Raw genomic sequence first — 13,055 nt, 5'->3', positions numbered from 1 at the left:
CAACAACTGCCGAGTTACACCAGGAACACACAATCCCTCCATCAGTGCTGAGAGAGCTGAGAGACCTGGGGCTTGTAGGCCTGTTGTAAGGCACCGTCGCTGGACCAGACAGGACTGGCAAAAAGTGCGACACTGACGAGTCGCAGTTTTGTCCCACCAGGATTCACGGTCGGATTCACATTTATCATCGAAGGAATGAGCGTTACACCGAGGCCTGTACTCTGGAGCATGATTGATTTGGAGGTGGAGGGTCCGTCATGGTCTGGGGCGGTGTGTCACAGCATCATCGGACTGAGCTCGTTGTCATTGCAGGCAATCTCAACGCTATGCGTTACAGGGAAGACATCCTCCTCCCTCATGTGGTACCCTTCCTGCAGGCTAATCCTGACATGACCCTCCAGTATGACAATGCCACCAGCCATACTGCTAGTTTTGTGCGTGATTTCCTGCAAGACAGGAATGTCAGAGTTCCGCCATGGCCAGCGAAGAGCCTGGATCTCAATCCCATTGAGCACACTTGAGACCTGTTATATTGGAGGGTGAGGGCTAGGGCCATTCCCCCCAGAAATCTCCGGGAACTTGCAGGTGCCTTGGTGGAAGAGTGGGGTAACATCTCACAGCAAGAACTGGCTAATTTGGTGCAGTCCATGAGGAGGACATGCACTGCAGTACTTAATGCAGCTGGTGGCCACACCAGATACTGACAGTTGCTTTTGATTTTGACCGCCCTTTGTTCAGGGACACATTATTTAATTTCTGTTAGTCACATGTCTGTGGAAGTTGTTCAGTTTATGTCTCAGTTGTTGAATCTTGTAATGGTCATACAAATATTTACACATGTTAAGTTCGTTGAAAATAAACGCAGTTGACAGTGAGGACGTTTCTTTTTCTGCTGAGTTTATATATTAGTCGTTTTTGAATTTTTTATTTAAAGTGGAACTGACAGCATTTTAACAACATAAAATCTTATTCAAATCTGTTCACACACCCAGGAAGAATGACACCTTTTTTTCTAACAAGTGAGCACTTCACATTTTTATACTTTCATAGGAATGTTTGGGAATGAAATAGAGCACAGTTTACCAAACTAGGACCTCAGTACCCCAAAAGCTGCACATTTAGATATTTGGCACTACACAGCTGATTCAAATTACCAAAGCTTGATGATTAGTTGATTATTTGAATCAGCCATGTAGTGCTAGGGCAAAAAACTAAAATGTGCACAGAGTTTGGGAAACCCTGAGTAAGGCATTTGTGAAAAATCTATGAGTGGGAAAATGTCTGTGCAACTGGACAACAAATAGACACTGCAGGAAATAAGACATCTCAGGCTTGTCTAGGACCAGACTTTACACAGACCCATGTACCATTAGAGGCCTAAGTTATATCCAAATAAGACATTTTATACATGGACCTTCCATCCTTGACTTTGAACTGGACTGTGTGTTTGCAGGCAGTATATCAACAGAGGGACTTTAGATCATTAGAAAGCATTTGCCAAAAGCCATAAAATACACCTGAATGGAATTCTGCATATTTGCATATAGAGCGAGTGACGTCACCGATTGAAACGCTATCAGCGCGCACCCCGCTAACTAGCTAGCCATTTCACATCGGTTACACCAGCCTAATCTCGGGAGTTGATAGGCTTGAAGTCATAAACAGCTCAATGCTTGAAGCATTGTGAAGAGCTGCTGGCAAAACGCACGAAAGTGCTGTTTAAATGAATGCGTACGAGCCTGATGCTGCCTACCATCGCTCAGTCAGAGTGCTCTATCAAATATCAAATCATAGACTTAATTATGACATAATAACACACAGAAATACGAGCCTTTGGTCATTAATATGGTCGAATCCGGAAACTATCATTTCGAAAACAAAACGTTTATTCTTTCAGTGAAATACGGAACCGTTCCATATTTTATCTAACGGGTGGCATCCCTAAGTCTAAATATTGCTGTTACATTGTACAACCTTCAATGTTATGTCATAATTATGTACAATTCTGGCAAATTAATTATGGCCTTTGTTAGGAAAAATTGGACTTCACCCAGTTCGCAACGAGCCAGGCGGCCCAAACTGCTGCATATACCCTGACTACTTGCACGGAATGCAAGAGAAGTGACACAATTTCCCTAATTATAAGAAATTCATGTTAGCAGGCAATATTAACTAAATATGCAGGTTTCAAAATATATACTTGATAATTGTTTTTAAAGAAAGGCATTGATATTTATGGTTAGGTTTGGTGCAATGACAGTGCTAAATCATCACCCGTTTGGCAAAGTAGGCTGTGATTCGATGAGAAATTAACAGGCACCGCATCGATTATATGCAACGCAGGAAACACTAGATAAACTAGTAATATCATCAACCATGTGTAGTTAACTACTGATTATGTGAAGATTGATTGTTTTTTATAAGTTTAATGCTAGCTAGCAACTTACCATGGCTTCTTGCTGCCCTCGCGTAACAGGTAGTCAGCCTGCCACGCAGGCTCCTCGTAGAGTGCAATGTAAGGCAGGTGGATAGCGCGTTGGACTAGTAACCGGAAGGTTGCAAAAATGTATCCCCGACCTGACAAGGTAAAAATCTGTCGTTCTGCCCCTGAACAAGTCAGTTAACCCACCGTTCCTAGGCCATCATTGAAAATAAGAATGTGTTCTTAACTGACTTGTCTAGTTAAATAAAGGTGTAAAAAAATATATAATAATATATATATTTTTTTAAATTGGCCAAATCAGTTTCCAAAATTACCGATTTCCGTAGCCGTTTACATACCATCACAGTCAGAGGCTGGCACTAAGAACGCATTGAATGAGCTGTAATACGCCATAAGCAAACAAGAAAACACTCACCCAGAGGCGGCTCCTAATAGCCGGGGACTTTAATGCAGGGAAACATATCCATTTTACCAAATTTCTATTAGCAAATTTCTATCGCCCTCCATTTGGCAAATCTGACCATAATTCTATCCCCCTGATTCCTGCTTCCAAGCAAAAATTAAAGCAGGAAGCACCAGTGACGAGATCAATAAAAAAGTGGTCAGACGAAGCAGATGCTAAACTACAGGACTGTTTTACTAGCAGACTGGAATATGTTCCGGGATTCATCCGATGGCATTGAGGAGAACACCACATCAGTCTTTGGCTTCATCAAAAAGTGCATCGATGACGTCGTCCCCACAGTGACCGTATACCCCAACCAGAAGCCATGGATTACAGGCAACATCCGCACTGAGCTAAAGGCTAGAGCTGCCGCTTTCAAGGAGCGGGACTCTATCCCGCAAGCTTATAAGACATCCCACTATGCCCTCCGACGAACCATCAAACAGGCAAAGCATCAATACAGGACTAAGATCGAATCGTACTACACCGGTTCTGACACTCTTCAGATGTGGCAGGACTTGCAAACCATTACAGACTACAAAGGGAAGCACAGCTGAGAGCTGCCCAGTGACACGAGTCTACCGGACAAGCTGAACTGTTTAGAGGCAAAAAAAAAAAGTCTGTAATACCAACATGTTTTAAGCAGACCATCATAGTGCCTGTGTCCAAGAACACAAAGGTAACCTGCCTAAATGACTACCGACCCGTAGCACTCACGTCTGCAGGCATGAAGTGTTTTGAAAGGCTGGTCATGGCTCACATCAACACCATTGTCCCAGAAACCCTAGACCCACTCCAATTTGCATACAGCCACAACAGATCGACAGATGATGCAATCTCTATTGCACTCCACACGGCCCATTCCCACCTGGTCAAAAGGAACACCTATGTGAGAATGCTATTCATTGACGACAGCTCAGCATTCAACACCATAGTGCTCTCAAAGCTCATCAATAAGCTAAGGACCCTGGGACTAAACACCTCCCTCTGCAACTGAGCCCTGGACTTCCTGACAGGCTGCCCCCAGGTGGTAAGTGTAGGTAACAACACATCCGCCACACGGATCAGTCCCCTCCTGTACTCCCCGTTTTCTCGGGAATGCATGGCCAGGCACAACTCCAACACCATCATTAATTTTGCAGATGACACAACAGTCGTAGGCCTGATCAACGACAACGACGAGACGGCCTATAGGGAGGAGGTCAGAGTGGTGATGTGGTGCCAGGACAACAACCGCTCCCTCAACGTGATCAAGAAAAAGGAGATGATTGTGGACTACTGGAAAGAGGACCGAGCACACCCCCATTCTCAATGAAGGGGCTGCAGTGGAGCAGGTTGAGAGCTTCAAGTTCCTTGGTGTCCACATCACCAACAAACATGGTCCAAGCACACCAAAACAGTCATGAAGAGGGCACGACAAAACCTATTCCCCCTCAGTAGACTGAAAATATTTGGCATGTGTCCTCAGATCCTCAAAAAGTTCTACAGCTGCACCTTCGAGAGCTGCCTGGTATGGCAACTGCTCGACCTCTGACCGCAAGGCACTACAGAGGGTAGTGCGAACGGCCCAGTACATCACTAGGGCCAAGCTCCATGCCATCCAGGACCTCTATACCAGGCGGTGTCAGGCCCTAAAATTTGTCAAAGACTCCACCACCCTAGTCATAGACTGTTCTCTCTGCTACCGCATGGCAAGAGGTACCGGAGCGCCAAGTCTAGGTCCAAGAGACTTCTAAACAGCTTCTACCCCCAAGCCATAAGACTCCTGAACACCTAATCAAATAGCTACCCAGACTATTTGCATTGCCCCCCCTGTTGTTATCATCTATGCATCATCACTTTAATGACTCTACCTTCATGTACATATTACCTCAACTAACCGGTGCCACCGCACATTGATCCTTTACCGGTACCCCCCTGTATATAGTCTCGCTATTGTTATTTTACTGTTGCTTTTTAATTAACTTGTTCCTTTTATTTCTTATTCCTATCTGTCTTTTAAAACTGCATTGTTGGTTAGGGGCTCGTAAGTAAGCATTTCACTGTACTGTTGTATTTGGCGCATGTGACTAATACAATTTGAATTCCACTAATGGTCTGTATGAAGCCAAAAGTAGCAGCTGCTCATCAATTATTTCAGCAAAAGGAATAAATGGTTAAAAAAAGTAAGGCCCGCGTCCATAGAGACACATATCACCTCTACTGGTAGTACTGCTACTACCAGCAGTACTACACCCGCATCTGTCGACGACACAAGTTGTTCTGCTTCCACGAGCACATCCAATGCTAGCATCAGCAATTCTACATTTGTTGTTAGTCCAGCTAGCATGGACACTGACAGTTGGATCTGATGCAGCCGAAGAGCTACTGCCCCCTTACCCGGGAAAATACCTTACAACAGACAGGGACGTTGGACCATCGAAGAGGCGTAACTATGATAAGAACTACATTGATTTGGGGTTCACATATTTTGGGAGTAGTGCCTTTCCTCAGCCACAGTGTGTTATATGTGCAAAAGTATCTCACAACTCTATGAAACCTTCACTCTTGCGAAGACATTTAGAAACAAAACATGGCAATTTGAAAAATAAGCCAAGGGAGTTTTTGAGTGAGAATTTAGACGACTTTCGAGTAGTAAGACATGTATAAAAGCAACAGATACCATTAATAAGAAGGAGCTAGAAGCGTCTTATATGGTGAGCTACAGAGTGGCTTGGACAAGCCCATACTATTGTGGAGGACTTAATTCTTCCTGCTGCCGCAGATATGGCTGGGACAATGCTGGGGGAAAAGGCCCCAAAAACTATACAGACAATGCCTTCAAACAACACTGTTTCACAACGCATCAGTGACATGGCAGGAGATGTTTTGAAACAATTACTGCTTTGCATACAAGCCAGTGAATTCTATGTGTTACAGTTGGATGAGTCAACAGATGTGGCGGGCCTGGCACAGCTCCTGGTATATGTCCTTTATGTTTATGGGGGGAGGTCAATTAAGGAAGACATCATCTTCTGCCACCCAGGACAACAGGAGAGGATATTTTCAAGTACAGGACAGCTTTGTGACATCAAATAGACTTTGGCAGTCAAGGTGTTTTGGTATCTGCACTGATGAGGCAAAAGTTATGACACGGAGACATAGTGGAGTGGTAACACGCGTGCAAGCAGTTGCTCCCGACACTACTTGGGTACACTGCAGCATCCACCGAGAGGCTCTTGCTGCCTAAGGAATGCCTGACAGCTTGAAAGACGCTGTGGACACTACACTACAGTTGTTAAAGGAAAGCCCCTGAACTTGTGTATTTTCTGCACTATGCAATAATATGGGCAGCGACCATGTAACGCTTTTACAACATACAGAAATGCGCTGGTTATCAAGGGGCAAAGTACTGACACGTTTTCTTTACTGACCATTTTCACTTGTCTGATCGCTTGCATGATGACTAGTTTCTCACACGACTGGCCTACCTGAATGATCTGAATCTAGGACTATAGGGACCCCCCGCAACTATATTCAATGTGCGGGACAAAATTGAGGCTATGATTAAGAAGTTGGAGCTCTTCTCTGTCTGCATTAACAAAAACAACAAACAGGTCATTCCATCATTGTATGATTTTTTTGTGTGCAAATGAACTGAAGCTTACGGACAATGTCAAATGTGATATAGCAAAGCACCTGAGTGAGTTGGGTGCGCAATTACGCAGGTACTTTCCCGAAAAGGATGACACAAACAGTTGGGATTTGTTATCCCTTTCATGCCCTGCCTCCAGTCCACTGACCGACATCTTAGCAAGAGAACCTCATCGAAATTGCAACAAGCGGTTCTGCGAAAATTGAATTGAATCAGAAGCCACTGCCAGATTTCTGGATTGGGCTGCACACAGAGTATCCTGCCTTGGCAAATCCACTGTTAAGACACTGATGCCCTTTGCAACCACGTACCTATGTGAGAGTGGATTATTGGCCCTCACTAGCATGAAAACTAAATACAGGCAGATTGTGTGTGGAAAATTATTTATAACAGACTCTCTCCAATACAACCCAACATTGCAGAGTTATGTGCATCCTGTCAAGCACACCCTTCTCATTAACCTATGGTGAGTCATTCATAATTTTCAATTAACAAATAAAGTTTTATATGTAAAATGGCTAAATTAAGAGCAACATCATTGATTATTATTATTTGTGCCCTGGTCGATTAAGAGCTTTGTCACTTCCCACGAGCTGGGTTGTGACAAACTCACACTCATTCTTATGTTTAATACATGTATCTATTGTGTGTGTGTGGCAGGCTGACAATGATGGCAAAAAAAACGACATTTGAGAGTGCGCTGACCCTGGTGCTAGAGGGGGTACGCAGCTGTAGGTTGAATGTTTGAGGTGGTACGGGACTATAAAACATTTGGGAATCACTGAGCTAGAGCAAGATAAGCTAAAAATCAAACGAGGGAACAGCTTGTAGTTGGCCGTCAAAATTGCACTAATAGATAATGACATCTGAATGGGAATTTGCCTGCTCGCCAATTTGACAAATAAGACATGCAAATAAGACAGTCGTTCAAGTTCAGCATAGATAACTAGCTAGCAAAGCGATTCACATGTCTTCCTAGCTAACCAAATGATAAGGTACAGTAATGAACCATGGTAGTTTGAGATTCGACAGACATTCAGACCTTCAAACTTCAATAGCTCACGAACGATTTGTGCTACATACCTTAAATTAGGCTCTTTATGGCGGTAAAAAGTGTACAACGTTACACAGGTCTTATTTTTCCGATTCCAACCCGTTTCATAATTACATGGTAACTTAAAGGCAGCCTGATGCAGTCAACGTAACTAGTTAGGGATCATCAACAAACTGCATAATCACAATATTCAAATTTAAAATGTGACTTAGCAACCTCATTAAACGGTCCATTATTCCTGACACAGAGAGGCAAGTTGAACTTATAAATAATTTAAAGTTCAATAGCTCTTTGACCATGTGACCTAGACACTTCAAACCAACTTTGGAATATTATTATATATATGTTTTGATTAACCTTTATTTAAACAAGGCAAGCCAGTTAAGAACAAATTCTTATTTTACAATGACGGCCAAACCCGGACGATGCTGGTCCAATTGTGCACCACCCTATGGGACTCCCAATCAAGGCCGGATGTGATGCAGCCTATTCACAGGGTAGGGACACATATCACACACCCTTTGGTTTGCTGATAAATGGTTTAATGGTCTTTTATCTTACTTCATTAGTTACATTTTGTACTTAGAATTTTAATAAATCTTTGATCACATGACCTAGGCACCTTAAGCCAACTTTCTTTGTTCAAAGGTTACGGACACACATTGCACACCCTTTGGTTTTCCCATAAAGCAGTTACACGATTAATATAAATATATGAAACTTTAAAATATAATTACAGTGCCTTGCGAAAGTATTCGGCCCCCTTGAACTTTTGCGACCTTTTGCCACATTTCAGGCTTCAAACATAAAGATATAAAACTGTATTTCTTTGTGAAGAATCAACAACAAGTGGGACACAATCATGAAGTGGAACAACATTTATTGGATATTTCAAACTTTTTTAACAAATCAAAAACTGAAAAATTGGGCGTGCAAAATTATTCAGCCCCCTTAAGTTAATACTTTGTCGCTTGGGGTATGTCTCTATCAGTTTTGCACATCGAGAGACTGACATTTTTTTCCCATTCCTCCTTGCAAAACAGCTCGAGCTCAGTGAGGTTGGATGGAGAGCATTTGTGAACAGCAGTTTTCAGTTCTTTCCACAGATTCTCGATTAGATTCAGGTCTGGACTTTGACTTGGTCATTCTAACACCTGGATATATTTATTTTTGAACCATTCCATTGTAGATTTTGCTTTATGTTTTGGATCATTGTCTTGTTGGAAGACAAATCTCCGTCCCAGTCTCAGGTCTTTTGCAGACTCCATCAGGTTTTCTTCCAGAATGGTCCTGTATTTGGCTCCATCCATCTTCCCATCAATTTTAACCATCTTCCCTGTCCCTGCTGAAGAAAAGCAGGCCCAAACCATGATGCTGCCACCACCATGTTTGACAGTGGGGATGGTGTGTTCAGGGTGATGAGCTGTGTTGCTTTTACGCCAAACATAACGTCTTGCATTGTTGCCAAAAAGTTCAATTTTGGTTTCATCTGACCAAAGCACCTTCTTCCACATGTTTGGTGTGTCTCCCAGGTGGCTTGTGGCAAACTTTAAACAACACTTTTTATGGATATCTTTAAGAAATGGCTTTCTTCTTGCCACTCTTCCATAAAGGCCAGATTTGTGCAATATACGACTGATTGTTGTCCAATGGACAGAGTCTCCCACCTCAGCTGTAGATCTCTGCAGTTCATCCAGAGTGATCATGGGCCTCTTGGCTGCATCTCTGATCAGTCTTCTCCTTGTATGAGCTGAAAGTTTAGAGGGACGGCCAGGTCTTGGTAGATTTGCAGTGGTCTGATACTCCTTCCATTTCAATATTATCGCTCGCACAGTGCTCCTTGGGATGTTTAAAGCTTGGGAAATCTTTTTGTATCCAAATCCGGCTTTAAACTTCTTCACAACAGTATCTCGGACCTGCCTGGTGTGTTCCTTGTTCTTCATGATGCTCTCTGCGCTTTTAACGGACCTCTGAGACTATCACAGTGCAGGTGCATTTATACGGAGACTTGATTACACACAGGTGGATTGTATTTATCATCATTAGTCATTTAGGTCAACATTGGATCATTCAGAGATCCTCACTGAACTTCTGGAGAGAGTTTGCTGCACTGAAAGTAAAGGGGCTAAATAATTTTGCACGCCCAATTTTTCAGTTTTTGATTTGTTAAAAAAGTTTGAAATATCCAATAAATGTCGTTCCACTTCATGATTGTGTCCCACTTGTTGTTGATTCTTCACAAAAAAAATACAGTTTTATATCTTTATGTTTGAAGCCTGAAATGTGGCAAAAGGTCGCAAAGTTCAAGGGGGCCGAATACTTTCGCAAGGCACTGTATACACCTGTTCTGAAAGGCCTGAGAGTCTGCAACACTACTAAGCATGGAGGGCCACCAAGCAAGTGGAACCATGAAGACCAAGGAGCTCTCCAAAGAGGTCAGGGATCAAGTTGTGGAGAAGTACAAAACAGAGATGCTCATTCGGACAAAACAGAGATGCTTGTTCTAGGTCCCAAGAAACAAAGAGATCTTCTGTTGAATCTGACAATTAATCTTAATGGTTGTACAGTCGTCTCAAATAAAACTGTGAAGGACCTCGGCGTTACTCTGGACCCTGATCTCTCTTTTGACGAACATATCAAGACTGTTTCAAGGACAGCTTTCTTCCATCTACGTAGCATTGCAAAAATCTGAAACTTTCTGTCCAAAAATGATGCAGAAAAATGTATCCATGCTTTTGTAACTTCTAGGTTAGACTACTGCAATGCTCTACTTTCCGGCTACCCAGATAAAGTACTAAATAATCTTCAGTTAGTGCTAAATACGGCTGCTAGAATCCTGACTAGAACCAAAACATTTGATCATTTTACTCCAGTGCTAGCCTCCTTACACTGGCTTCCTGTCAAGGCAAGGGCTGATTTCAAGGTTTTACTGCTAACCTACAAAGCTTTACATGGGCTTGCTCCTACCTATCTCTCTGATTTGGTCCTGCCGTACATACCTACACGTACGCTATGATCACAAGACGCAGGCCTCCAAATGGTCCCTAGAATTTCTAAGCAAACAGGCAGGGCTTTCTCCTATAGAGCTCCATTTTTATGGAATGGTCTGCCTACCCATGTGAGAGACGCAAACTCGGTCTCAACCTTTAAGTCTTTACTGAAGACTCATCTATTCAGTGGGTCATATGATTGAGTGTAGTCTGGCCCAGGAGTGTGAAGGTGAACGGAAAGGCTCTGGAGCAACGAACCGCCCTTGCTGTCTCTGCCTGGCCGGTTCCCCTCTTTCCACTGGGATTCTCTGCCTCTAACCCTAATACAGGGGCTGAGTCACTGGCTGAGTCACTGTTCTTTCATGTCGTCCCTAGGAGGGGTGCGTCACTTGAGTGGGTTGAGTCACTGATGTGATCTTCCTGTCTGGGTTGGCCGTGGCGGAGATCTTTGTGGGCTATACTCGGCCTTGTCTCAGTATGGTAAGTTGGTGGTTGAAGATATCCCTCTAGTGGTGTGGGCGCTGTGCTTTGGCAAAGTGGGTGGTGTTAAATCATTCCTGTTTGGCCCTGTCCGGGGGTATCATCGGATGGGGCCACAGTGTCTCCTGACCCCTCCTGTCTCAGCCTCCAGTATTTATGCTGCAGTAGTTTATGTGTCGGGGGACTAGGGTCAGTTTGTTATATCTGGAGTACTTCAACTGTCTTATCCGGTGTCCTGTGTGAATTTAAGTATGCTCTCTCTAATTCTCTCTTTCTCTCTTTCTTTCTCTCTCTCGGAGGACCTGAGCCCTAAGACCATGCCTCAGGACTACCTGGCATGATGACTCCTTCCTGTCCCCAGTCCACCTGGCCGTGCTGCTGCTCCAGTTTCAACTGTTCTGCCTGCGGCTATAGAATCCTGACCTGTTCACCGGACGTGCTACCTGTCCCAGACCTATTATTTGACCATGCTGGTCATTTATGAACATTTGAACATCTTGGCCATGTTCTGTTATAATCTCCACCCGGCACAGCCAGAAGAGGACTGGCCACCCCTCATAGCCTGGTTCCTCTCTAGGTTTCTTCCTAGGTTTTGGCCTTTCTAGGGAGTTTTTCCTAGCCACCGTGCTTCTACACCTGCTTTGCTTGCTGTTTGGGGTTTTAGGCTGGGTTTCTGTACAGCACTTTGAGATATCAGCTGATGTACGAAGGGCTATATAAATAGATTTTATTTGATTTGAATAGAGTTACCAGCCTCAGAAATTGCAGGCCAAATAAATTATTCACAAAGTTCAAGTAACAGACACATCTCAACATCAACTGTTCAGAAGAGACTGCTTGAATCAGGCCTTCATGGTCGATATGCTGCAAAGAAATCACTATTAAAGGATATCAATAATAAGAAGAAACTTACTTGGGCCAAGAAACACTAGCAATGGACATTAGACTGGTGGAAATCTGTCCTTTGGTCCCTGTTGATGAGATGAGCTGTACAGGGAAAATTACGTATTTACCTGCTTTGTTGAATATTGATAGTTACCAATTATATGCTTAACAATAGCAATTGATTTTTATAACTACTAATACTGTGCTTCTGTAAATGGATGGTTCCCCTCTAGCTCCCCGCAGTTGGTGTGTGTGTGTATTTTTAAAGGAAAATGGAGTTCTGAGGGAACTGCCATTTGGTGATGTCTGTGTTTGTTAGACTTGAAAATACACGTTTATAATGGGGTTCTGAGGGAACTGACATTTGGTGAAATCTGTGTTTTGTTAGACTTGAAAAGACACGTTTATAATGGGGTTCTCAGGGAACTGCCATTGACAAATATTTGTGTTACCAGCATCCAAATTTGTGGATTGGAGAAAAATGGAGCTCCGTCTGTGTTTGTTAAAGTTGAAAAGGCAAGTTTATAATGGGGTTCTGAGGGAACTGCCATTGACAAATATTTGTGTCACTAGCATCCGAATCTGTGGATTGGATGAAACCAGGATCTGTGTGAACTAGTTTGACTTTATAAAGCAAAGAATTCTGATGGAATTCAAAGTCCTCGTGTGTACAGAGAGCGCCATAGAAATAAACGAGAGTGCATTATAGAAAAGTGTAAATAGTTATTTGGAGTCCTGCGTGGTACTGCCATGACAGAGTCCTGCGTGGCACTGCCATAAGAGCTATGAAGTCCTGCGTGGTATAAAATGATATGGTATAAGATAGTAAGGTGCACCTGTAATTGTTTTAAACCAAACCCCATTTTAGTAGTAAATACTTCTGTAGAATTGAAGCCCACAGCCAACAGACAGCTCTAATAGATTAGTGGACAGGAATAATAGTGGGACATAGTTGGAGAACTTATTATAAAAGTTATACTGCAATGTGTCTATGTAGGAGATGATTCAGTCTGGATCCAAGATCCCCCCCCCCCCCCCACCCTCAAAAAAAATATATACAGTATATATTTTTTTTTTATTGATTAATTCATTGGACATTTAAGAAAGGAAGACGTTCCTTAGCA

The sequence above is a fragment of the Oncorhynchus mykiss genome, chromosome 24 (genome assembly GCF_057628025.1).
Source record: "Oncorhynchus mykiss isolate SJ-2025 chromosome 24, ASM5762802v1, whole genome shotgun sequence".
NCBI classification, from domain to species: domain Eukaryota; kingdom Metazoa; phylum Chordata; class Actinopteri; order Salmoniformes; family Salmonidae; genus Oncorhynchus; species Oncorhynchus mykiss.
The sequence above is the reverse complement of the archived record's forward strand: the minus strand, read 5'-3'. Positions refer to the sequence as shown.